Here is a 27318-nt window from a genome sequence, read left to right on the forward strand (position 1 = left end):
TAATGCACTTAATATGGTGGAAGCTTCCATGAACAATATAGCTCACTTAATCAAATGCGTAAAGTATTATCCTGAATTACAAGACTAAGCTGAACTCTTCTCTTTTTTGCTTTAAACTTCAGAGTCAGCAACTGGGTGGGAAAAGGCAAAGCAGGCAACCCCCAAAATATTATGAAGGCTCACAAAACTGGTTTTATTTGTTTATTTTTGTTTGGTAAGAAGTATTTAAATGGTGTCATTCAAGGTCTACTTACCGTGACTTCAACCAGTCGATCTGCAAACAAGAAATTAGGTTCTTTCACATTTTACTCTGCTGAAAGTAACAAAAACATCAGACTGTATTCTTTTGAAACCTTTGAAGTATTGCATATAATGTTCTCTCACTGAAGAAGTGTGCATGCACACGGAAGCTTATATCAAGAACAAACTTAGTTGGTTTCTAAGGTGCTACTGGACAATTTGTTTATTTTTTATATATATATTGACTGCATCAGACTAACGGCTACCTACCTGAATTTTAGAGCCTTCCAGTCAGCTAAATTAGCCACTTCCCATTTGTGATACTGCATGGAGTCAATGAGAAGGACAGATGGGGAAAATAGGGGCCAAGAGAGGCCGTTTCTCCACAGCTTTTAGCGCTCTGCTAAACAGGTAGAACCTTGGAAACAGGTGGAAAAACAGCTTTATTTAGTGTGCAATCAAGATTTATGTGATCCAGCTTCTGTGCCGAGTGGGCACACCGCTTAATTCCTTCCTGTATGAGTGGCACAATAAATCAGCCTTGTGTTACAGAGGAAAAGTCAATCAATTCTACAGACAATTTCTTGGCTTCAGAGCGGCAGCAAAAAGATGTTGAGTAATCCTTAGCGCAGTGCAAGAAAACCACACTGCCAGACCCTGCAATTTGCCATACCTTTTCCCATATAATTGTACATCTCTTTTATCTTTCTTCAGAAAATGGCTAGTCAGATGGTGACCTCTGTCCTTTCAATATTCACCAGCTACACATTCAGCCCCAATGCCAACCTGTGGCTGAGGGAACTTAAGCATGGTTCAACGTTGTGCCTGAATTGACAATCGCATTTGCAGTCTGTACTCAAACAAATATTTAAATGTAGTCTGATGTGGAATTTAAAACCATGTTCTGTATTTACTGGGACGCAGGTGGCGCTGTGGGTTAAAGCCTCAGCGCCTAGGATTTGCCGATCGAAAGGTCGGCGGTTCGAATCCCTGCGGCGGGGTGCGCTCCCGCTGCTCGGTCCCAGCACCTGCCAACCTAGCAGTTCGAAAGCACCTCCGGGTGCAAGTAGATAAATAGGGACCGCTTACCAGCGGGAAGGTAAACGGCGTTTCCGTGTGCAGCTCTGGCTCGCCAGAGCAGCGATGTCACGCTGGCCACGTGACCCGGAAGTGTCTCCGGACAGCGCTGGCCCCTGGCCTCTTAAGTGAGATGGGCGCACAACCCCAGAGTCTGTCAAGACTGGCCCGTACGGGCAGGGGTACCTTTACCTTTACCTTTTCTGTATTTACTATGGGTCATCCTCCTCTCACTATATGCCTCACATGATGAAGTTCAGAGACACCCTGAACAGATCCAGTGGCATAGCGTGGGTTGTCAGCACCCGGGGCAAGGCAAGTAATTTGCGCCCCCTAACCCGTGGATTTGCGCCCCCAGAAAGGAGCCTTCCTTCAGTAACATTGTGCTACGAAAACCAGATGGAAAACCACAAACATGAGGTCTTTTCTCAGCTGCTAATAACACAGTTACAGAGCTAAAATCTTTTAGATACAATTCCTTAAAATCTAATATCGTATAACATGAGGTGCGAAGTACGGAAGATGCTGCACTTTGAGGTCTTTGCAGTGCATTCTCTGAGTCAGCATATATGACTAAAAACCTGAGAGTTTAAGAAAGCCAAGGCAGACCTCTCATACAGGAAGCCACAGATTTGAATCCGACATAAGAGGGAAATTAGTCAGGCCCCATCTTCCTGGTTCCATGGTCCAAACACAAACCCAGCAAAATTCTTTTACAACCACCACTGTTTCACAATGAATGGGGGAGGGAGTGATGGCCCCTTTGGCTCTAGAGTTTTATATCATTTTTGAGGACCTCAAAATGTTTCTGCTTGTTGTTATATGGATTCCTACCCTAGTGTGTTGGCGTTCGTGAATTTTCAAGGCTATTGTAAGCTTTATCTGAATGTCTCTTCTTTAAAGTATTGTTCAAGGTGACAAGTTTTACTATTTTCTTACGGCTTTTTGTAAGCCACCTTGAGGATTCTGTAAAGCCATATGATGGGATGGAAATTCATCTAACAGATTTCTGTTTGAATTTTCCCTGATCATTTACTTCATTCTTCTCACCTTTCAAGTATTGTGTTTCATATCACACAACCTTAAAATCATAATCCATGATTTTAAACCTTTTTATATGCCTCAATACAGCCATTTCTGTTTTCAAACAAGGCTTGGTTGTGTTGGGGCATAGTTTATTCGGATGTTTTCCTGCTCATTGGAGAACTTCTGCCTTATTTATTTTTGGTATTACTCTCAGCAAATTTCTTTATTTTTAGTCAAAGTGCAAGTAGATAAATAGGTACTGCTCCGGCAAGAAGGTAAACGGCGTTTCCGTGCACTGATCTGGTTCGCCAGAAGAGGCTTAGTCATGCTGGCCACATGACCTGGAAGCTGTACGCCGGCTTCCTCGGCCAGTAAAGCGAGATGAGCGCCACAACCCCTGAGTCGGTCGCTACTGGACCTAATGGTCAGGGGTCCCTTTACCTTTAAAGAAGTCTTGTAAACACACATTTATTGTTTCTATTTTGAATCCACCACTTCTGGGTATCGGTTTTGTAGCTACAAATTGAGTATGGAAACCAAAGGAGGAAAAGGCACAAATTTCAAGAAACAGGGTGGTGGGTGGCGGCGAAGAAGCATATGTTGGAATACATTGGGCAAATAAAATATTGATTCTTTGTACCCTTGAGATTTCACCTCTCTCCCCCCCCTTTTTTTTCTAGTGGGTGCTGTAAGCACTCCTGAAGCTCTCCCTGTAGTGCCCAATATGCAGAAAGAAGGAAGGACAACAGGATATTGAAGCCTTGCAAAAATTGCATCCCAATCTTCAAAATCCTCTTGTTTAGTGATAAAATTTATAAGCCAGCCTGAATTATAAGCATTGCAGAAATACATTCAAGATGTTTGCTTGGACGTAGCAGGATATCAGATATTATCTTTAGAGGACCTAATTTCCAACAGGCTTTCAGTTTACTCAAAGGACTGTTTTTAAAGTAAAGGAAAAGGAATGGTGGCGTTACATTTCTAGAAAGTTTTACCATATTTCATTTGCTTTGTTCAGGAGCTGTATTGTTGAAGTCTAAAGTATTATTGTATGCCATAGAAGTCTGTGTTTTAGGGTTCAGATGGCTATGGACCATACCTCCATTTGATCTCTCTTTTTTATCTTGTTGGCATCCGTCTGTCTCTAGAGACCATGGTGTCTGCTTGGAGAATCACACCACCTGCTGCACCTGCAGAGACTGATAACTTGTAGCTGCTAGCTGCTGCTTTGTTTTTCTGTAATTTCCTTAGAGCAGTGTTTCCCAACCTTGTGCCTCCAGATGTTTTTGGCCTACAACTCCCATCATCCCTAGCTAGCAAGACCAGTGGTCAGGGATGATGGGAGTTGTAGGCCAAAAACATCTGGAGGCACAAGGTTGGGAAACACTGCCTTAGAGACTGAAGAGTTGATTAAAAAGTAAAACAAATCCATACACCCACACCCACCCAAATTACATATTGCAATTTTTATTTTTTAAATTTATATACTGCCCTATACCCAGAGGTCTCAGGGCGGTCACAGAACAAAAATTCTATTTTAAGAGTAGAATAATATCAAAAAGCCAACTAACATCAAGAATTGGGAAGTGTGCTAGAATTGATGGTTTGATTATTTGCTTTATTTCTGCATTCCAAAATCTTATTAATTCCCTTTACATTCTGGTCATAATAATAATCCCTTATACAACAACTGCAATACTAATAACTTCTCTTTGTGTTGACACATTAAATGATTTATAAAACTGCAAGTGAGGAACTCAAAAACTACCGTACTTCTCCATGTATAAGGCTAGGATTTTTTCTTTAAAAATGATGCTAAAAAGTGGGGCCGTCTTATACATGGATAGTGCATAGGGTGGGCATTTGATTGCTTGTTGCCGCTGCTGTCAGCGGCTGTTGGGCATGTTATTGGTTGCTGTGTCGAGGGGTATTGTGGGTGAGCATTTTTCGGCAATCCCCCCCAAAAAACGCTCAACCACCCTGTGCAATCCTCCCCCCCCCCCCATTTTCTTAAATCTGAGTCCCCCAAAATAAGGGGCATCTTATACAGGGAAAAATACGGTATATCCTTGTTCTTTCTGTGTGTGGCAATTATTCTGTCCGCGGTGTTTCTTCCTTTCCTTGTGAGACGTTATGTCTTCCTTTCCCCTGGTTGTTGCTGTTATCCGCCATGCCTTGGGCGGAACTGATATCCCACTGCTGTTCCAGAAATTTCTCCATCGCTCCATCCGGTGCTTCGTTGTTTTGCAACTTTAACAACAGCTGCAAAAGTCACTTAGTTCCAATAAATAACCTGTGTTCACCATTTACCCCCTCAAACTGGGAAGAAGAGCAATCTGTATCAAAACCTCTAATGCATACCTGTACATTGTACAGGTGAAACTCGAAAAATTAGAATATCGTGGAAAAGTTCATTTATTTCAGTAATTCAACTTAAAAGGTGAAACTAATATATGAGATAGACTCATGATATGCAAAGCGAGATATGTTAAGCCTTTATTTGTTACAGTTGTGATGATTATGGCATACAGCTGATGAAAACCCCAAATTAACAATCTCAGAAAATTAGAATATTGTGAAAAGGTGCAGTAGCTATTCAATCCATAACACCTGCAATGGGTTCCTGAGCCTTTAAATGGTCTCTCAGTCTGGTTCAGTAGGAAGCACAATCATGGGGAAGGCTGCTGACCTGACCAGACGATATTCAAATTTTTCGAATTTCACCTGTATATTTTTTTAAGGCCTATGTGCATTAAGTCCAATGTGCAGAGGCCCAAACGATGCGTTTTTATGTGTTGATAGTGAGGTTCGGAATCCTTTGGGAGGAAGGCAGGATAGGAATTTTTTTAAAAAAGAAACACATGGGGGTTTAAAAGCATGAAAGGTCTATGAAAATGTTGCATCCAACCCACAAGGGCATCTGAAGGACACAGATGCAGAACAGCTTAGTCTTGCGATAGGAGTGGGCTTGTTGTTTAGTCGTGCTCATTTAAGGAGGCCCTCTTGTCTCTCGTTGCCATTCTTTGGAAATCTGCATTCAATTTCCTGTGTCTTTCACTATCTCCCTCGCATTTTGCTTGCCTTCTCTCCCCCGCTATTTGTAAGGCCTTGTTGGACAGCCACTTTGATTTTGATTTTTTTAAAATAATATTTATTGCTTTTAAGGATTACAAAAAAGGAAAAGAAAAGAAAAGAAGACAAAAGAGAGAAAAAAGACAATACAATACAATATATAGACAATACAAAACACAACCTAAACCCATTAAACTAAATACATTAAACTAAACTAAACCCAATCCCTAACCCTAACCCTAAATGGAAAAAAAACCAATTTAAAAACATACATCACATCTTTTCCATACTCTATCTTTCATTCCCTTGTTTCCTCGACCTCCTCTCACCTCCCTTTTTGTCTTCCACTTTTGTTAATTGTTTCAGCAAATCCTTTCCATCTTTCTCTATTTTTATCATATTATAAATAACATATTTTTTAACCTTATTTTCCATTAAAACTAAAATACTTATATATGCTTAACTCCTTATAACATTTCTGCTAAGGCCATAAAATATCATTCCACCATTTTTCTATCACTCATTAATTTTGCAATATTTCTAAATATAAACTTTAAATTTTCCAATCTTCTTCCACCATCTCCTCTCCCTGGATTCGGATTCTGCCAGTCCTTTCCATCAATTCCATATAGTGGACAGCCACTTTGCTTTCTTGCATTTCCTTTTCATTGGGATGGTTTTCGTTGCTGCCTCCTGTATAATGTTACGAGCCTCCATCCATCGTTCTTCAGGCACTCTGTCCACCAAATCTAAATAGGAGTGGGCAGGTACAATCTATTCCTCAATCTCATGTCCTCCTTCCTGAAGTACAGTCAGCTTTCTTTTTTAAAAAATAATCTTTATTTGCTTTTACAAATATAAAGTTAGAGCAATACAATCACAAACTTCAACAGTTAAAAGATTTCCTCAAATCTCTGGATTTCCTAACTTCCCCTCTGTGGGTCCTTTTGTGGGTCTACTGCATCTTTTCCAATAAAGCGTGTTCTCCATCATGGAGAGCGCGGGTTGCGATGGAGTTAACCAGACACCCCCTGTTGCTGGGCAAGTTTGGTTGGCCCACTGTGTGATTGGACTCCTGGAGTTGCTGGGGAGAGTGTGATGTTGCTAATATTGATTGACATATATATATATTGGTTGATATATATTCCTTTCACTGCGTTCATTGGATCACCCGCCCACCCTCCCTTAATTTTAGGGAATCTGTTGCATTTGACCTTGCTATGCCTGTCATGGGGTCACTTGCTTTGGGGGCAGGGGCCCGGTAGGAATTTTGTCCATTTGGCTGATTGGCTGGTGCCATTTGGTTTTTGCCTACTGCGTAGCAAATCGTCACAACTTGTAAGGTTGCGGTTAGGCATTGGTTTTAGAAAAAAAATGGTTGGTGGAGGGGTATGGATTGGCTGTGCCTGCCCCTCCAATGCTGTTGCTGCAAGGGAATTCCATTAAAGGAATCCAGGGGCTCACCATGCTTTTGTCCGCTACCCTGTCAAAGGGGATAGGGCCACACAAGAGCCCCTGGGAGCATTTGGGGAGAGCTGAAGGTCTGGTTCCCAGCTCCATCTACTCCCCATGTAATGTTTTCCCTTACTGACTTCACAGGCTTGTGGATGTCAGTTCTGTCCCTAGGCAAGGACAGATAGTTGTAACCAATGCCTAAGCAACCACTCACTTTGTATTTTGTAGCCAAAATTATGCCAAAAACCTTAAACAAAAATTATGATGTGAAGTGTGAATTTATTTAGAGGTGGCTTGGGGACCTCGACACGCAATCCACATTTTATATAACTCCAATATCTCCATAGCGCTTGCTACATTACAAGTGTTATTGCAATCCTGCCCCTGTTTTCATCTGCTTACAGTGGTCTCCAAGATAAGATGTACAGTCAGCTTTCAATTTATGCTGGGATTATGTTCTGGGGACACCATGTGAAGCCAAAATCACATATGGTGGCGGAAGAAAGGGTGTTTTTTTTGGGGGGGGGGGGTCATTTGCTGTTCCACCTCAGGTGATGGAATGTCTTGGGCTGACCCAGTTTATCGTCATTTTTAAAATGCCTAAAATAATATAAAGAAAATTGCTTTAGCATTTTAGACTGGCCAGACCACATGCAGAATAATGAGCAGAGTAATCAGAATTGATCTGTCATCTCCACTGCGGTTTCAGTAGTCCATTATGTAGGAGAAGAACAATTTCCGCCCCTGTGGTATGTCTGTAGTCTGCAGTATAATTTAGATGCCTCTCAATTGCTTCCTTTCATTCTTATATGCATTTTTATTAGGATAACATAAACAAATGCATGCAATTTACAGGATTATTTCCTGCTACAAAACATTTTAGTGACTTTCTAACAAATGCTGGTTGTGTTATAAAGGATGGAAAAATAAATCCCTCTTTTTAAAAAAAACCTAGAGGCTTATAGAAACTTGATAGTACATTTGTTTGTTGGTTTGGGTCTCCCACCATATATGGATCCTCCTTTTCCCTTTTTGTGGCTCTCCCTCTGCCTTTGAAAGTCGCAGTATCTGTAGGTTCCTCCCAAAGTTATTGATTCTCTTGCTACATTTCTGACTCTCTCAATCTGTGGGTCTAGCTGCCTATGTGGGGCTCTCTCGTGACTGCGTCTACATGTGATCTTTTCTTTCTCCCAGATCACAGCCATGGGTTTGCTTGAGTTGCAGTTTATGTCGCGGGTGGCTCTGTGGTCTAAACCACTGAGCCTCTTGGGCTTGCCGATCAGAAGGTCGGTGGTTCGAATCCCCACGACAGGGTGAGCTCCCGTTGCTTGGTCCCTGCTCCTGCCAACCTAGCAGTTTGAAAGCACATCAAAGTGCAAGTAGATAAATAGGTACCGCTCCTGCGGGAAGGCAAATGGCATTTCCATGCGCTGCTCTGGTTTCGCCACATGACCCGGAAAAACTGTCTGCGGACAAACGCTGGCTCCCTCGGCCAGTAAAGCGAGATATATTTATATACCAGGAGAAACCATTTATATATAACCAGGCCTTTGATTGATTGAGCATTCTATGGCCTTTAAAATATGTTTGTGGGAGGGGAAAAGTTGTTTTGTTTTTATTCTTGTTTTATTATGTATTTTGTGTTTTCATTTTGTATTTTTATGTTGTGAACCCCTTGTGAATTTCTGCTGAAAGGCAGTATACTACTACTACTACTAATAGAAGGTGGGGAAGTTGGCTGCCAAACACTTGAGATTAGTGTATTTGTAGATACAGCCCCTCCCTTTCCTTTTATTTTTTAAATAAGACTTTAAAAATAACAGTGAACTGCTATCATGTGCAAAGTAGGCAGCCTAATCCCTCCAGCTTCTTACACGTATAGAAAAGCCCAGCTAGGGATATTAGGGTGTTGTTTTTTAAGGAAGTGTGTGTTAAGTTTTGGGTGGACATATCAGACGACACAGTGATTCTTCAAACAGCTCTTGTTTATTCACAGGCCAGGACAGAACTGAACTGAAGGGCTCAGTCAGCCTGCTTATATAGAGCTCCAGTACAACGTAACTGTAACAATTTTCTAAAACTATCCAATCACTGAATGTCACTTTTGATCCCGTATTTGCATAACTATCTACAGTATCCCCCTGCTGGCCCAGGGTGAGAACTTCAGTACATAACAGTGTGGACACCTTGCAAGGCTGCAGAATGCAGACTAGCAGATAAATTATTTGTAGAATGTAAGAGAGATCACTCACAAAACACCTCAGCCACCTTAGAAAGAAGTCCTGCGCCGCACCCACACAAATTTTACCAAACGTTTCTCTCCCCTTTGATCATATTTGCATGCAATTTCTTTACTTGTTAATTGATCGAGAATGGCTTGGGGGGGGAGGAGAAGAAATTTTTGGCACAGCACTGGTCCTCCTCTCCTGCTGAGTAAAGGAATTAGTGTTGCCTGATATGGAAGACTGGTGGGACACGACGCATGCTCTCACTTCAGCGGTGATAACATTTCGGGCTACTGCTGGTGCAGTTACAAGGAACTTCTGGGCCTCAAAATAAATCCTTTATGCATTGATTATTTTTAGCAGAGCTTGACCTTTGATGATACATGACTGCCTTAATAGGACTTTGTTTCTGTAAAGTGAAAAGGTTTCTTTCCGGAAGCCCAGTGTTTTCTGTGAAGTTGCGGTCACGGCTTGATCAGACCAAGGAACCCTGCAGATAGTTGTGCATTTTAGTTTTGGCTACCTGTCTAGCTTTCCATTGCTATAGCCTGATCCTGCAGGCAGCTGTTATGGTTTTATACTGGGTATAAGTGCTCCCAGGTACTGTAACTGGGTATAACATTGCAGCCTAAGTAAGTAACACAGCACGTCAGCTGAAGAAAACAGAGAACTGGCAAACTTCTGATTTCTCAAAGCTTTTTATAATAGCACTAACGGGGAAATAGCTTTCAGAGAAGTGTTTCCTGACTTAGTGTTACCATAAAAAAATTAAGATCTTAGATGAATTTATTTTTCTTGCGACAGATTCCATTCTTTAAAATACAAAAACTTGTCTTCTTTGCACATGCCTGCAGGTGACTAGATAAGATCTTCAGCCAAAAGAGGCGGAAAGTAATGATCTTTGGGTCTTTTGGTCTTATGCACATTTACTTGGAAATAATAATATTAATAATAATATTTATACCCCGCCCATCTGGCTGGGTTTCCCCAGCCACTCTGGGAGGCTTCCAGCAGAATATTAAAATACAGCCTATTCTCAAGTAAATAGGTTTAGGATTGCTTCCCTAATATTTCTTTTTTTTATTATTAAGAGCCATTTTAAGGTACTGCAACAGAGTTTTCTGTGGATTGTGCTATCGGCACTGCTTGTTATTTCAGTCCGGTTATCTGATTGGCTGTTTTAAAGCACTTGTGTTGTTGCCCTTGTTATTAAACTTCATTTTCATGGGTGTTTTGAAATCAATGGGGCAATTACCTTGCAATTGTGTTAAGATAGAAATCCTTTACCATGAATGGCACGTGCAACAGAAATGTGTGTCGCTTCTAGGCAGGTGCAAAATGCCCTCACGGTCCTGGCTTTTGCAAAATATTAGGTCAACTCTCTTTTCCAGTATTGCAGTCCTTCTGCTGGCCCTCTCACTCAGGTGTTGTTCTCACAGAGGAAATCTTGTCATTGGGGTAGACTTGGAGGTCTTTAAGCAGAGGCTTGACAACCATATGTCAGGAGTGCTCTGATGAGAATCAGCATGTCAGTAAGATTGCTCCGCTAGACCACTTCTTCCTGACAAACCAGCTTTCTTTTTGTAAAGGCATTTGATCCTGTGAGACCCCACCTGCAATCTGAAGTGATACAGACCAGACATGGGTTCACACCTAATTAGACTAGTGCAGGCCTGCCCAGCTTGTGATCCTCCCAGAAGACAATCTCAGAGAGGCAGCAAAGATGGGATTTCTATCAAGCCTGTGTAGGAAGTCGTCAATGGCTGGTGTGCTATATTTGGCTTGGTGGGTCAGAAGTTGGGCAAGCTTGGACTAGATGTAAACTAAGATTCAGTGGGGCTACATAAGTATTTGTCACGGTCCGGTTCATGGGCAATCGAAGTCCCGGCAGGGGACGTCAGGAGCGGGGGCAAGATGGCGGGGTGGGAGCAGGAACATGGGTCCAGAAGCCAGGAGTCAGAAAGCCAAGAGTCCAAGGGTCAGAGAGCTGCAAGTCAAGAAGCCAAGGGTCCGAAAGCAAGGAGTCATGAAGTCATGGGTCCAAGGATCAAGAAGCAAGGAGTCACAAAATCAGGGGTCTGAGGATCAAGAAGCAGGGAGTTAAGAAGCTGAGGTTCAAGGATCAGGAAGCAAGAAGCCAAACGCAGCAAGGCAGGAAATGTGATGCTGAGGCAAAGATCCAAAGGGAAATGCTGACCTTATATCCCTTCCCAGCTCTTGCCACCAGGTGCAGTGAGTTACCAATTGGCCTCACCTGTGTGGCCTTGCCTCTGCAGAACAAACTTAGGAAGACCCCAGTCCTGCAAAGTCCTATTGGTCACAGGGCCTGGCTCCTGCACTGCATGACCTCATAGTTTGGGCTTGTGACATACTTGCTGAAATTGTTGGCCACCACAGGTCTACACAACCAGTGAGCTGGCGAGAGTCAACAACGTTCTTGACTCAACTGTGTTGTGAGGATAAAAGCCCAATGGAGTGAAAGCAGGGTCATTTCTAGGCTACAATGCAGAGTTCCCTGGAAACAGAAATGGCCCATGAAAGACCTGGAAAAGCAAATAAGGGTTTGTGACAGAAAAGCTCACCCTTCTCCGTGTAGGCAATAGCGGTTACATCAAGATAGCAGGATAACCTGGGAAAGTAGCTCATCTCCGCTGCCTTGTGGGATATCTTTGAGAGGAAAAAGGCTATGGAGTAAACCCTAAGATGGTGGGTTGGTGCCTTGAACCATCCGTTTTCATCTGTCCCCCCCCCTTTGGAATATCTTGCTCCCCCCCCCCGGGGGGGCATATGGCTGGGAAACACTTGTCTAGAGTACCATATGGTGACAGTAGTAAGAAAATAAGTACGGTATTTTATGTTGGTAGCCTCTAGTGCAGGGGTCAGCAAACTTTTTCAGCAGGGGGACAGGTCCACTGTCCCTCAGACCTTGTGGGGGGCCAGACTATATTTGAGGGGGGATATATTGTAAGAGCACCACGAGCCCCGGTGGCTGCTTACCTGTGTCTTGCGAGCGGCGGGGGCTGGCAGCGGCGGCGGAGGGACGATGAGCGGCGTGCAAAAGGGCTCCAGAGAGGGGCTGCTTAACATGGCGGCTGCTCAAGCGCTGCCGCTGGCACCAACAAAGCCTAGCCCCCTTCCTCCTCTAGGCAGGGCAGAGAGAAGCCAGGAGGAGGGAGGGAGGAGGAGGCACTGCTGCCACTATGTGAGGGAGAGGGAGGGAGAGAGAGGGAAAGAATGTGTGTGCTGGCAATCCATACAGCGATTCCCAGGTCGTCCGCAGGCCGGATCCAGAAGGCAGTTGGGCCTGATCCAGCCTACGGGCCTTAGCTTGCCTACCCAGTGGATATCCCAAATTCTTAAGTCTTTGGTGGGTTGTTTTTTCTTTTTGTTTTTACAGTACTGCCCACCTTTTTTCTTTTTTTCATCTCAGTTTCTTTGCCTTTACTCATGTTTCGGTGGAGTACAGTGGAATCCTATCAGACATGGTACATACATAGAGCAGTGGTGTAGCGTGGGGGGTGCAGGGGGGGCCGGCCGCACCGGGCGCAACATCTGGGGGGGGCGCGCTCGCACTCGCAGCTCTCTGCCCCTACTAAAATCCACGGGTTAGAAGGCGCAAATTACTTGCCTTGCCCCAGGTGCTGACAACCCACGCTACGCCACTGACATAGAGTCTTTTAATTATTCACCTAATTACTGGGATTTTGATAATCTTTGACGGCCAAGGTTCCCCCAAGACATGTAACATTTTTGATGAGTCATATACTTTATTTTGGAGTGGTAACTTAGGTCCTTGCGTCCGGACAAATAGTTTCACGCCTCAAGTTGCCAAGGAGGTACAAAAGCTGAAGTAGCAAAGCTAATTCATTGGACCCAAGCCATAGGTCTGTGTGCTGCTGGCCATGTAGGTCTGTACATTTATGCGCAAACTTTCATAATTCTCGCTATATCTCCTGCTACCCAGGCAGAGAAAGCAACGTACGAATCTGTACTGACTGATGTGATAAAGCTGAATTACTTCCTTTCCCTTGGAAATGAATGAATTATGATGTAGACATAGCTGACAGCCTGTCTGTTGTCGCTGCTAAAATGAAAAATGTCTGGTTAAAAACATGTAAGCAAGCAGGGTACATTTTGTTTATAAAAGGTTTGGCAGTGTGAACAAGAGAGAGAGAGAGATTCTAGCTCAGGGGTAGGAAGGTTGGCAGAACTAGGCAGAAAGGCACCAAGGCAACCTATAGTACACATAGTTTGTCTAGACTCGTTCCAGTGTAATATTAAATGCATTTATGCTGATTTACACATCTGTAAACCTCTAGTAAGCTATGAGTGAGAGTGCCCTGATTCCTGTCGGAATTACTGCTATATAGGCTTGAAGCCTATATAGGCTTGAGAAGTAGAGACATCACCTTGCCAACAAAGGTCCGTATAGTAAAAGCTATGGTTTTCCCAGTAGTGATGTATGGAAGTGAGAGCTGGACCATAAAGAAGGCTGATCGTCGAAGAATTGATGTTTTTGAATTATGGTGCTGGAGGAGACTCTTGAGAGTCCCATGGACTGCAAGAAGATCAAACCTCTCCATTCTGAAGGAAATCAGCCCTGAGTGCTCACTGGAAGGACAGATCCTGAAGCTGAGACTCTTTGGCCACCTCATGAGAAGAGAAAACTCCCTGGAAAAGACCCTGATGTTGGGAAAGATGGAGGGCACAAGGAGGAGGGGGCGACAGAGGACGAGATGGTTGGATAGTGTTTTCGAGGTTACCAGCATGAGTTTGACCTAACTGCGGGAGGCAGTGGAAGACAGAGGTGCCTGGCGTTCTCTGATCTATGGGGTCACGAAAAGTCGGACACGACTAAACGACTAAACAACAACAACAACAACAAGGCTTGAAGCTACAAAACAGCATCAAAAGCAGCTGTAAGCGAATGTGTGTTTTATGTATCCATGAGCAAACTTGTTTGCGGTTTGTGACAAAATGGCATCTTGCCCTAAAGCCATTGTGAGTTTAACCCTATTGCAATTTATTTTGCAATTCCTATACAGATACGCTAGTTAAAATAAAAGTAAAGGGACCCCTGACTATTAGGTCCAGTTGTGGCCGACTCTGGGGTTGCGGCGCTCATCTCGCTTTATGGGCCGAGGGAGCAGGCGTACAGCTTCTGGGTCATGTGGCCAGCATGACAAAGCCGCTTCTGGCGAACCAGAGCAGCGCACGGAAATGCCGTTTACCTTCCCGCCGGAGCAGTACCAATTTATCTACTTGCACTTTGAGGTGCTTTTGAACTGCTAGGTTGGCAGGAGCAGGAACCGAGCAATGGGAGCTCACCCCGTCACAGGGATTCGAATCACCAACCTTCTGATCGGCAAGTCCTAGGCTCTGAGGTTTAACCCACAGCGCCACGCTAACCAGTGACCAAATAATATGTGCTGCAGCTGCCAAAGTTCTGGACTTTCCCCCATCCCTCCTTCTGTCTTCTCACATTGTTTTCCACTTCTAGAGTTAAAAGGAGAGCATTTAGAACACCATTTAACAGCATAAGGTGTTAACTACAGGCTTAGTAATATAATATGGAAAACTAATATGTGACTGAACAATTAAGAAGGTAGGCTCACTTGACCTTAACTGAAGTTAACATGTTTTCTGGTTTCTTATCAGCTTAGTTGTCTTATAGTATTTGTCAGCTTTTAATTTTAAAAACTGTATTTAAAAATGAGTCAGGTAGTGAGCCACTGTGTGCAGGAGTGGTACTTTGTTGTTAAAGGTAAGAAAAAATTGTCCCTGTTTTTATTTGTGCAGTGTTGGAGGGCATGTATCAGATTATCTTTATGGATGATTTTTGTCCTTTTCTTTCCTTTGTGTGCATTCATGGGGGAGGGAATTGAAAAAGTTTAGTTAGATGTTGGAAGTTTAACTGAGGCATTCAGAAGAACATCAAAGACCTTATTCTCAGTGTAGGTAATGAGTTCATATACAGTGGTACCTCAGGTTAAGAACTTAATTTGTTCTGGAGGTCCGTTCTTAATCTGAAACTGTTCTTAACCTGAGGTACCACTTTAGCTAATGGGGCCTCCCGTTGCCACCACTCAATTTCTGTTCTCATCCTGAAGTAAAGTTCTTAACCTGAGGTACTATTTCTGGGTTAGTGGAGTCCGTAACCTGAAGCATCTGTAACCCAAAAACAAATAAACACAACATATCTCCTATACAGAGAAAACTAGAATGTTGGGCTAGAACTCTTCTTAGTTTCCTGTGTCCTGGTTTTTACTTTTTAAAATATGGCAACCCTATATACTGCATATACAGATAAGCTAAACAATGACAAATTACCAAGCAAGTTCTAGCAGGTTGCTTATATGAATCATTGGGGAAATGTTAAAAGTGGATGTACAGTGGTACCTCGAGTTACATATGTTTCAGGTTACATACACTTCAGGTTACAGACTCCGCTAACCCAGAAATAGTACCCCAGGTTAAGAACTTTGATTCAGGATGAGAAAAGAAATTGCGTGGCAGCAGCAGGAGGCTCCATTAGCTAAAGTGGTGCTTCAGGTTAAGAACAGTTTCAGGTTAAGAACGGAACTCCAGAACGAATTAAGTTCTTAACCCAAGGTACCACTGTATACATAAAGTTAAGTGGAGTACACTGTGTGTGTGTGTGTGTGTGTGTGTGTGTGTGTGTGTGTTTGAGAGAGAGAATTTGGGGGGGGCACAGAAACCATCCATCTAGATTCAGTAAACTTTGATTCTAGATCAGGGCTGTCCAATTTCCAAGAGACTGTGATCTACTACCAACCAAAGTTGTTCAGCTTTTTCGGGAGAGCCAAAATTGTTGAGTTTGTTTGGGTTTTTCCTAGACAAAGGGGGGTTCAAATCTAGGACAAAATGAAGATTCTTTTAGGTAGGGAGTTGATGTTGAGCATATCCAGAACATCACTTATTGATTGATTGAAAATATTTAACAGGAGATCTAAGACATTATGGACTCTTCATTGTTGAGGTGTTTATATTGGAGGTGTTTGGACTTTCCATACCTGAAAGTTTCATGCTAGATTAGGCTTTTGAGAAGTAGATTTGGTACAAGAGTCCCATAACAGATGTCACTGTCCGGTAATGGACAGCATATTACAACCTTTGAAAACTGATATAACCTGCAATTTATTTCTGTTTAGAGTATGCAGTTAAATTTTTGTTCCAGTTCATACCACCCAAAATCTCACTGGCTGCAGTGTAATCTGAAACCCAAACAGAAGCTGCTGATATGGCTAACGGTAAAAGCTGTGAGCTGCAATGTCCCCAGTTCATATCTTTCCTTAGCTTATAATTCATTAGACACCTTATTCGCTCAAACTCAGCCATGTGGAGATAATAATAGTACCCAGTCTTTTTTGAAGTGGCAAATGAAGTACTTAGATAAATATGTTAAGTGCTTTAAACAACACACACATGCTAAGTATTATTACAATGATTCACTAAGTGCATATTTCTATAAAAGTACTTGGGATTTTTGTAATTGGATAATTTTAGTAATTTTCTGAAATGATTTTGTTCACATAGGCTCACAAAAGTTACTAACTCCTCCTATCCAAAGAAAAACACCCACCAAGCCTGTCAGAAGGACAGAGAGCAGCAGCCCATTGCATTTCTGTGCTTGGAATAATAATAATAATAATAATAATAATAATAATAATAATAATAATTGTTGTTGTTGTTGTTGTTGTTGTTGTTGTTATTTCCACAGCCACTCTGGGTGGCTTATAACTTATATAGAAACATAGAAGGGAAGAGACATTCCTCCTTTGGCTGCTTGGTCATCTGCCTGGAATGCCATGTGGCCTGTCCTCAGTGTGAAGACCAAGACCTGGTTTAAGTTGTGGTTGCACTTTTTAGCAGGACACTTCCAGTCAATGCCATACCATGGCCCTGCGGAACCATGTAACTTAATACTGCTATGTAGGGTCTTTTTGGAGTCCTAAATATGATGAACCAGTGCAATGTAGGGAATCCAGTGTGCTGAGAAATAATGCACAAGAAAACCACCAGTGAAGGCATCTGTGAGTAGCGCATGAAATGCCCAGTGTTGTGCTGATCAGCCAAATGAAACCTCAGCCGATAAATGTGTGCACTGTATGTTCTGAAGATGGATGCAGAGATAGGTTAGGGCAGGAGTGAAAAATATAGAGCCCTGCAGATCATGTTGGACTACAACTCTCATGATTCCTGGCCATTGACTATGCTGAATGATGGGTGGTGGAGTCCCACGGTAGTTGGTTGAAGGGGTACACATTCCCTATCCCTGGGTTGGGCTGTCATTCAACCAAAGAAATGTTTGTTGATTAATGAAGTAGGAGGTTTAATCTGCTAAAAAGCTGATTAAATCTGCATCAGTGTGCATATTGTTAAAACAATAGTTTTGAAAGTAAAACCATTCTTAGATATTGTATTGTATTGTACTATATTATAATGCATGTTGTTGTAGCAAACAGCATCTCAGAAGAGGTATTCTTTCCTACTTGAGATGGAAGAACAGATGACTTTTCCAAAATTAAAGCTGTCAGTCATTGATGTGTATGTCGTTTCATTTAAAATAATTAACTTTTAAAATAATGTTTGGTACCTGATTAATTGGGGTCATTTTTTAATTAATTAGAAAAAAAGAGTCTTTTTCAGGACTTTTGGAGTAGAATATTCATTGTGTTATATTTTATGCTAGTCTTACTCTGAGTTGATCCATTGAAATTAATGAACCTAAGCTAGTCATGTCCATTAAACTTAAAACGGGCCACTCAATGAGTAGGATTAGCACTGAGTATCACCCATTGACTTTTAAAGGGGGTGAACCTCTAAGACATTTTTGGTGAGTGGGTCTTACATTTCAACACAAGTGTATTTTAAATATTGATGTAATGATGCATACAGAACAAGGGCATACTATAAAACAATCTTTATGTTGAAAATAACCTTAGCTCGTTCTTTATTGTTCAAAGGGTTATACTTTAGTCGCTTTCCAAGTTATAGTGCTGCTGTTGTTGTTTAGTCATGTCCGACTCTTCGTGACCCCCTGGACCAGAGCACGCCAGGCACTCCTGTCTTCCACTGCCTCCCGCAGTTTGGTCAAACTCATGTTGGTAGCTTCAAGAACACTGTCCCACCATCTCGTCCTCTGTCATCCCCTTCTCCTTCTGCCCTCCATCTTTCCCAACATCAGGGTCTTTTCCAGGGAGTCTTCTCTTCTCATGAGCTGGCCAAAGTATTGGAGCCTCAGCTTCAGGATCTGTCCTTCCAGTGAGCACTCAGGGCTAATTCCCTTAAGAATGGATAGGTTTGATCTTCTTGCAGTCCATGGGACTCTCAAGAGTCTCCTTCAGCACCATAATTCAAAAGCATCAATTCTTCGGCAATCAACCTTCTTTATGGTCCAGCTCTCACTTCCATACATCACTACTGAGAAAACCATAGCTTTAACTATATGGACCTTTGTCAGCAAAGTGGTGTCTCTGCTTTTTACAGTGCTGTAGCCTCGGGTAAGGATTGATCAGGGTTATTTTGGCAAATGGAAAACCACCGAAGGGCTAAACAAGTCAATACTGAACATTTCGTTCATCAGTTACATGGCGCTGAGTGACGTGCCAAGATCAGTGTGACCTAATCGTTGCCCCTCTAATTAGCATTTGGAACAAATGCTTCATGCCTGAAGGGTTTTATACATCCTTCTGGTTGCAATCCCTGCAGGCCTGGATTCAGGAAGCCTCTTACGGACAACCTTTAGGATTGTGTTCAGTAGAAAAGTGCTGAAAGTTCTGACACAGCTGCACAAAATCAAACATCTTTACAGTGGTTGCCCTAAAGAGAGATGAATTACATTGCGAAAATTAAGGTGTGCATTCAATTCAATGGCACATGTACATTTGCCAGCAAATACTTTTTCAGGTTTCAGGGTTCTGGAAGTTGAGGTGCGTATTAGATTCAAAGGTCCATTAGACTCATGTAAATATGGCAAATTCTCGTAAAGATGGTAAATCTCTTTCTCGGTTGCGGAACTTCAGATTGCAGGTGACATCTCACATGGTGGAAATCTTCTTAATGGAGAAAGCTAGCATGAGCGTTGGGCTTAGAAATGTTTTTTCTGGCAACTTGTTTTCTGTATTAAAGGATTTATTTCTTTTTCTTTTTTTAATATGGAAGGATATTGAGTCATGCGGATACCCAGCTGTGATGGCACAGCCCAGACACACTTTACTACTAGTGAGAACTAGGCTTTAAACATGCATCGAAACAGTTTTTCCAAGCACAGTAGGGCAAGCCAGAGATATAATTTTTGTGTGTGTTTCTCTGCAGCTGCAGTTAAAGAGTCATAGTATGTACAGTATATTGAGGGTGGTCAAGTGGTGGTCTGTGGGCAGAAAAGAGCCCACCAGCTGGTTTCTTTTTGGTGCCTGAGCACCTGTTTGAGGATTGAGATGCTGACAGCTCAGAAGTGGCATATGAGAAAGTCAGATGCATGTGCCACTTCTGTGCTGGCAGTCCCTCAGCCCTTCAGTGCTAAATGGAGACCTGTCCCGGGGGGCTCTGTTATGTGATGGGGGCGTCTAGCATATGTCTCCATTTAGAGCAGGGAGGACAGAGGGGTTGCCAGTTCTTTGCGGCGAAATATCCCACATAAATTCCTTGGGGAAATGGTCCTCCTCACACAGGAGGATTCCAAATCGGTATCTCAGCCCTCGCAGTTCTAAATGAAGACTTCCGTGTCTCTCTATGTAACGTTGGAAAGTCTAGGGCAGGGGCCAGCAAACGTTTTCAGCAGGGGGCCGGTCCACTGTCCCTCAGACCTTGTGGGGGGCCAGACTATATTTTGGGGGAAAAATATGAACGAATTCCTATGCCCCACAAATAACCCAGAGATGCATTTTAAATAAAAGCACACATTCTACTCATGTAAAGACACGCTGATTCCTGGACCGTCCGCAGGCCGGATTGAGAAGGCGATTGGGCCGCATCCGGCCCCCAGCCTTAGGTTGCCTACCCATGGTCTAGGGAGCTGCAGGCTCAAAAATTGCTCCTTTGATCTTAAGCAGCTGCTTTTTAAAGAATAGCTAAGTTTAAGAGAATATTATTTCTAGATCTGGAAAATTTCACATTAACACCTCAATCCTACCTGAGCAAGTCTTGGTCAGAAGGGGGTCTCATTGAGTCTAATGAGACTAACCCCAACATATGGCTATAGGATTGCAGCCTAAGTTTTAAAAATTCTTATCTCTCCTTTAATGCACACTATAGCTTTTGCAAATGCAACATTTCCTGTTAGATTTGCCTGCAGCTGTTTGCCAAATACTAACTTGTTGCCAGATATTTGTTGCCAGATATTTTGTTGCCGCTAAACAGGAAGAAAAAGTTAACCTGCAAACAAGAATCATAAAATAAAGGGAGGATAGGGAGGGTGAATCTCCAGAGCCCACTGCTTGTCTATTGTCGGCTCCACCCCCTATTTATAAATGGGGCTGGCCCCATATAAATAAGAAACTGGATTACTGAGGCTGGGCGTGAGCCTCCCAAAATTAAAACTGAGAGGCAAGCCAGCCCCTGTTCGCCATTAAGCTCCCTGGGAACTGTAGTGCCACGCGCGATCCCGCAAAGGGCACCCACAGTGTAAAATGTGAGCGCTCATTCTCTGTGTTCGACATGCTTAGGACATGACTTGTGACAGACAGTGCATCTTCTGGACCAAACTGGTTGGGAATCAACACTGCCAAGGGCAACAGTGACCCCCCAAGCACCCCCACACACCCCAGCATGGAAAGGGAAGACATACCCCTAAAAGCACCAGTCAACTCCATCAACCTCAGGTTGAGGGAAGGATGAAATCATTCCCGAGGAAGCATTTTTACTTGACACAACCTAGAAAGGGAGACTGCTGCTTCTGCAATTTCCAGTGATATTCCTATCATTATGCATGGGAAATGTGAGACAGGAAGGCCTGCGTTTTGCAAGGATCCTTGTGGGGTTTTTGTTCATTCAAAACTGGATTTCAGTATGCTAGATTTCAATACAATTTCATACGAAGTTGCAATATTTTTGCTTTTGCTAAATGTAATTTCCCCTCATTTTCAGATATACAGTGGTACCTCCGGTTGCAGACGGGATCCGTTCTGGAGCTCCGGTCGGATCCTGAGGTTTCTGCAACCGGAGGGACCGCTTCTTCGCATGCGGCGGCAGACCATAGAGCGCTTCTGCGCATGCACACGCAGCAAAACACTTCCGGTTTGGCCGTTTTCTCAACCCAAATTTTACATTACCCGAGGGTAACGTAAGCCGAGGTGCTACTGTACATACATACTCACACTTCTTTTTTGTCCAAAGGAAAACAGGCAGTGCTTTTACATTTCATCATCTGACCCTGTCTCCTTTTTGTTATTGCTTTACATTAGTTTTATTACATGGTAATGTTATACAGTAAGCCTGCAACTTACTGTGAACTTATCCCTGTGTAAGTTACAGGTTTCCCGTATATTTGGCACAGCAATTATGAGGTTTTTTAAAAAATAAATATGGTAAATAAACTGAAATAATGGCTTATTTGTTTCCTTGTCTCTTTTTTTATCCAGGAGTAATGAAATTGTTCTCTTTTCTTTCTTTTTTTTAAAAAGGGAGGATTTTACAGTTTGGCTGACATTCAATTAGAAATCAAAATTAGGGTTCAGTCATTACTAATACTAGAAGTGGACTAAATAGAATTACAGACTGAAAAGACTGCCAAACTTAATTGACAAGCAAACAGGAAAAAACTTCATTTGCTCCAATGAATTGACAATTCATTAGGACGAGATGCAAGGGGATGTATTAGATAATAACTGAAGAGCTTTTCAAGTGGATGCTGAATGCTGGACCATTGTGTTCTTCAACAGAAATGTCATTTAAAATAAAAGATTAAATACAAAAGACCGCCTTATAAAAATGTCCTTGTAGTTTTAATGTTCTCTTGAGTATTCATGACCTTCTCAGTGAATGCCATCTACCCACAACGATTTCATTTGCATCGGTGATGATTGCCTGCATGAACACATTAAATGTTTATTGCAAATTTATTCACAGATGCAAACTAAAGTAGGTTTAAATCATACACATACACAATGCATCCATTTCAAACCCAGCAAATCATAATAAATTTATCTCTACAATTCCTATAAACCATGGTGCACTACCTAGTCCAGGCTTCCTCAACCTCGGCCCTTCTAATGTTTTTGAGACTACAATTCCCATAATCCCTGACCTCTGGTCCTGCTAGCTAGGGATCATGGGAGTTGTTGGCTAAAAACACATCTGGAGGGCCAGGTTTGAGGAAGCCTGACCTAGAAACTTAGCAAAAATCATTATGTGGTCTATATTCCCTAAATTTAATATGTCAATCTTTCCATATTAACAACAAATCATAACTTATTTAATTACTCCTAAAATAGGTAAAGGTAAAGGTACCCCTGCCCGTATGGGCCAGTCGTGTCCGACTCTGGGGTTGCGCGCCCATCTCACTTAAGAGGCCGGGACCAGCGCTGTCCAAAGACACTTCCGGGTCACGTGGCCAGCGTGACGAAGCTGCATCTGGCGAGCCAGCGCAGCGCACGGAAACGCCATTTACCTTCCCGCTAGTAAGCGGTCCCTATTTATCTACTTGCACCCGGAGGTGCTTTCGAACTGCTAGGTTGGCAGGCACTCCTAAAATGCAATATCTAAAATCCAGTGTGCACTTTTTTGAGAGTAGGTCCTATTGAGCATAAAGGTAAAGGTAAAAGGACTCCTGACCTTTAAGTCCAGTAGTGACCGACTCTGGGGTTGCAGCGCTCATCTCACTTTATTGGCCGAGGGAGCCAGCGTACAGCTTCTGGATCATGTGGACAGCATGACTAAGCCACTTCTGGCGAACCAGAGCAGCGCATGGAAGCGCCATTTACCTTCCCGCCGGAGCGGTACCTATTAATCTACTTGCATTTTGACATGTTTTTGAACTGCTAGGTTGGCAGGAGCTGGGACCGAGAAATGGGAGCTCACCCCATCGTGGGGATTCAAACCGCCGACCTTCTGATCGGCAAGTCCTAGGCTCTGTGGTTTAACCCACAGCGCCACCTGCGTCCCCCCTATTGAACATAATTCACTTTTTTTCTGAGAAAGTTCCTCATGGGGCAAGATGTTTGACAGTATAACAGATTGATGCAAGAAGTGGTATAGGGACGTTTAAAGAAACAGGTGGCTGGCCATCTCTTGGACACTGTAGCACATGGGGAACCTGTCCCAGAGGCCAAACGTAGCCCCTGAAGCCTCTTCTGGCCCCCAGGACTCTACCCACATCTCTTCCCGGCCATGCTTCATACTTTCATTGAATGCTTTTTCCCAGCTGAAATGTGTCCTTGACCTCTGCTAATAACTTTTGTTTGCCTGGATAGAAGATAGGTAAATGAGTTTGTGCAGAAATTTGACTACTGTACAAAAGTAAAATTTAACATTTGTTGCCCCTGGAAGGCTGATCTCACTTTTGCCTCTGGAAGGCTGCCCAGAAGGAAATGTAGCCATCGGGTGGACAAAGCTTTCTGACTCCAGCTGCAGTAGAAGGTTTCCTTCATCAGGTCTCACCTTCCCTGAGATCAGTGCTTGTCTCTCAACAGCCGCAACACAAATCTATTTTGTGTCTTGGCTCGAGTAGTTTACTATTTAAAATTAATGATCTAATTTCCTATAAAAATGTAAACATCACAGGAGACACATATCAACTCAATTACCACAGACGGAAATAATTAGAAACACAGACACGGCGTATTAAAGTCAGATACTTAGAACAGAGCTTCATGTAACGCATTTAGAGGCCAAGCAAGACTCTTTGTTGATGACACTGTGTTTGCTATGTTGTTAATTTAGAATCCTGTTATGCCTTGTTGAAAATGAATGAACACATTAATTAAACACACATTTAATTGGCGTACTTGGTAGTTAAATAGGAGGGGAAACAGTATAGAAATGAAGTACCTTATCATTGAAGAAGATGTAGCAGCCCCTTGCTTTGCCGATTCCTATTCCTTGCGGGGGGCTTGCTGATCAGAAGGTCGGCGGTTCGAATCCCCACGGCGGAGTGAGCTCCTGTTGATCGGTCCCAGCTCCTGCCAACCTAGCAGTTCGAAAGCACGTCAAAGTGCAAGTAGATAAATAGGTACCGCTCCGGTGGGAAGGTAAACGGTGTTTCTGTGCGCTGCTCTGGTTCGCCAGAAGCGGCTTTGTCATGCTGGCCAAATGACCTGGAAGCTGCACGTCGGCTCCCTCAGCCAATAAAACAAGATGAGCGCCGCAACCCCAGAGTCGTCCGCGACTGGACCTAACAGTCAGGGGTGCCTTTAACTTTACCCTTATTCCTTGCCCCAGCTCCTTGCAGATCCCAATGAATTCTCCTTGGGGTACAGTGGAACCTTGGTTTTCGAACGTAATCCATTCCAGAAGACTGTTCAACTTCCAAAACGTTTGAAAACTGAAGGCAGAATCCTCGATTCAATACGGAAACTCAAAACGGAAGCCTCGTTGGATGTTCCGGTTCCAAAAAACATTTGAAAACTGAAGCGTTCTGGGTTTTCAGCGTTCGGGAGCCAAAACGTTTGAAAATGGGGCCATTCGAAAAATGAGGTTTGACTGTATTATCTGCTTATATGCAGCTCCCATTCGTTACAGAAGGGATGCCATAGGCAAAATTCTTTGTGGACTGTACCCACCAGATATCAAACTGCAGACACATTGCCATCTATTACAGCCTTCAGGTGTCTTATAACTTATCTTCCCATGGATCAGGCATGGCCAAACTTGGCCCTCCAGCTGTTTTGGGACTACAATTCCCATCATCCCCGACCACTGGTCCTGTTAGCTAGGGGTGATGGGATTTGTAGTCCCAAAACAGCTGGAGGGCCAAGTTTGGCCCTGCCTGCCATAGATGGTGTGTTGTTCTCACACCACCTGAACTTTAAGCCTTTAAGTCTTAGTGAACTACTTTCAAATTTGAGCAGGCTCTCTGCTCCATCTTCAACAGCAGTGGAAGTGCGCCCTTTCGGGGTTGAAGTCAAAACAGTTGGAGAGTTACAGCACCTTCTGTGGTTGAAGAGATTGATGCAGGAGAGAGATGTTTTATTGTAGCTGGGGCAGTTGAAATGCACCCTGGTCTTTCTTCTCTCTGCGCTTCTCCCAGCTGTCATGACACCTACCACAAATAAGTTGAATCAGTGCTTCCCATTTAAAATTTGACATTCCTGGTTATTACATTAAAAGTAGTGCTGGGTCAAATATCATCTACCCCACCCATTTCACAGTGTTGCTTGCCTACTTATAAAGTGAGGATTTTCAGTTGGCAAATTTTAATAATTTTTAGCATAGATGGATGTTTCTATCTAAAGCTCTTGATGTGGGAGCAGAATTATTATTATTATTATTATTATTATTATTATTATTATTATATCAATTAATTAATTAAATTTTCTTTTGTCAAAAAAGTGAAAACCCTCTGCTGCCTTGTCAATAATATAAAACTAGCCCCCCCCCCCAGCCTCAAGAATTAGATCTCAACCTCCTGAAGAGTGGTGGTGTGTATTTTCTACCTCCTCCACAAAGAACATCCACTGAAAATTGTGGCCTGAATACTTCGGCAGAAGCCTCGTTAAAACACAAACACATGTTTCTCTACCATTCTAAATGTGTGTCCTTCGTGCATAACGTCAGTAGGCAAAGGAAATACCAGTATTCTGTTGGTGTATTTTAAAATCTACATCGAATCATAGAATTGTAGAGTTGGAAGAGACCATGAGGATCATCTAGTCCAACCCCCTGTTTTTGTCCTGACTCGAACCCACAGCCCTGACATTAAGAGTCTCTACCAAATACTGATCTGTTCAGGGAAGTGCTATGGTTGAGCAGCTGAAGAACGGCGTCTGTTGCTGGCGACCTTTTCCTCTTAGTTCATGGGTAGATTTATGGGAGCATGGGACTTACTACTACTATTGCACTTTAATGAAGGTTCTTCCTCCTCCAGCTGAAATGCAACCTTCAGCTTTTAATTAGAAATGCAAACAGTCTTACATAAAAAAAATTGGTTGCAACAGATCCCAGGTGCAATCTCTAGCATGTCCACATACCTTTCTACAATGCTAACTAGTTCCTGTGGGTTAAACTGAAGTCTGGGCAGTCTTAAGCATCTCTGGCACAGTGGTGCAAAGATCCCTCTGGCGCCCCCCGTTTCCCAGAGTTGTCGACCTTTGCCCAAGGCCCTTCAGGTATCGCTCTCCTCACACGGAGGCTTGGGAGGCAAGCTGCACACCTGGCAGCCATATGGTTGACTAGGCGCAGCTGGCAGGCATGCAGGGAAAGGGGAAAGGGAAAGGGGAGGCTGCTGGCAAAGCCGCGCAGCTCCCCCACTCACTGTGGCGCCCCTGAGAGGCTGGTGCCCTGGCGCAACGCGCCACTAAGCCCAATGGGAAAGACGGCCCTGACTGAAGTAGATGGACCCATAGTCTTGACCTGGTGCAAGGCAGCTTCCTATGTTCTTTCTTGGATAAATCGGGGAATACTGATAGTGTTTGTACTGTTAGTTTTGTGAAATAATAATAATAATAATAATAATAATAATAATAATAATAATAATTTATTTATTTATACCCCGCCCATCTGGCTGGGCTTCCCCAGCCACTCTGGGCGGCTTCCAAAAAAATATTAAAATACTGTAATACATCAAACATTAAAAGCTTCCCTAAACAGAGCTGCCTTCAGATGTCTTCTAAAAGTCTGGTAGTGGTTGTTCTCTTTGACATCTGATGGGAGGGCGTTCCAAAGGGCGGGCGCCACTACCAAGAAGGCCCTCTGCCTGGTTCCCTGTAACTTGGCTTCTCGCAGTGAGGGAATCGCCAGAAGGCCCTCGGTGCTAGACCTCAGTGTCCGGGTAGAACGATGGGGGTGGAGACGCTCCTTCAGATATACTGGACCGAGGCCATTTAGGGCTTTAAAGGTCAGCACCAATACTTTGAATTGTGCTCGGAAACGTACTGGGAGCCAATGTAGGTCTTTCAAGACCGGTGTTATATGGTCTCGGCGGCCGCTCCCAGTCACCAGTCTGGCTGCTGCGTTCTGGATTAGTTGTAGTTTCTGGGTCACCTTCAAAGGTAGCCCCATGTAGAGCGCATTGCAGTAGTCCAAGCGGGAGATAACCAGAGCATGC

At 43.2% G+C, this 27318-nt stretch overlaps 2 protein-coding genes across 38 annotated transcripts in view; one reads left to right on the forward strand and one right to left on the reverse strand.

Moving 5' to 3' along the window:
- The window catches only part of FHOD3 (formin homology 2 domain containing 3), a 320858-nt gene that overhangs the window by 108830 nt on the left and 184710 nt on the right, over positions 1 to 27318 (forward strand). The gene's annotated exons all lie outside the window — the stretch shown is intronic.
- Positions 8108 to 27318, reverse strand: part of COBL (cordon-bleu WH2 repeat protein) — a 1088462-nt gene continuing 1069251 nt past the window's right edge. The window contains exon 16 of the transcript XR_014557426.1: positions 8108 to 8336. The gene's annotated coding sequence lies outside the window, so the exon portion shown is untranslated. The remainder of the gene's footprint in view (positions 8337 to 27318) is intronic.

Source organism: Podarcis gaigeae, assembly GCF_964106915.1.
Source record: "Podarcis gaigeae genome assembly, chromosome: 13".
Lineage (NCBI taxonomy): Eukaryota > Metazoa > Chordata > Lepidosauria > Squamata > Lacertidae > Podarcis > Podarcis gaigeae.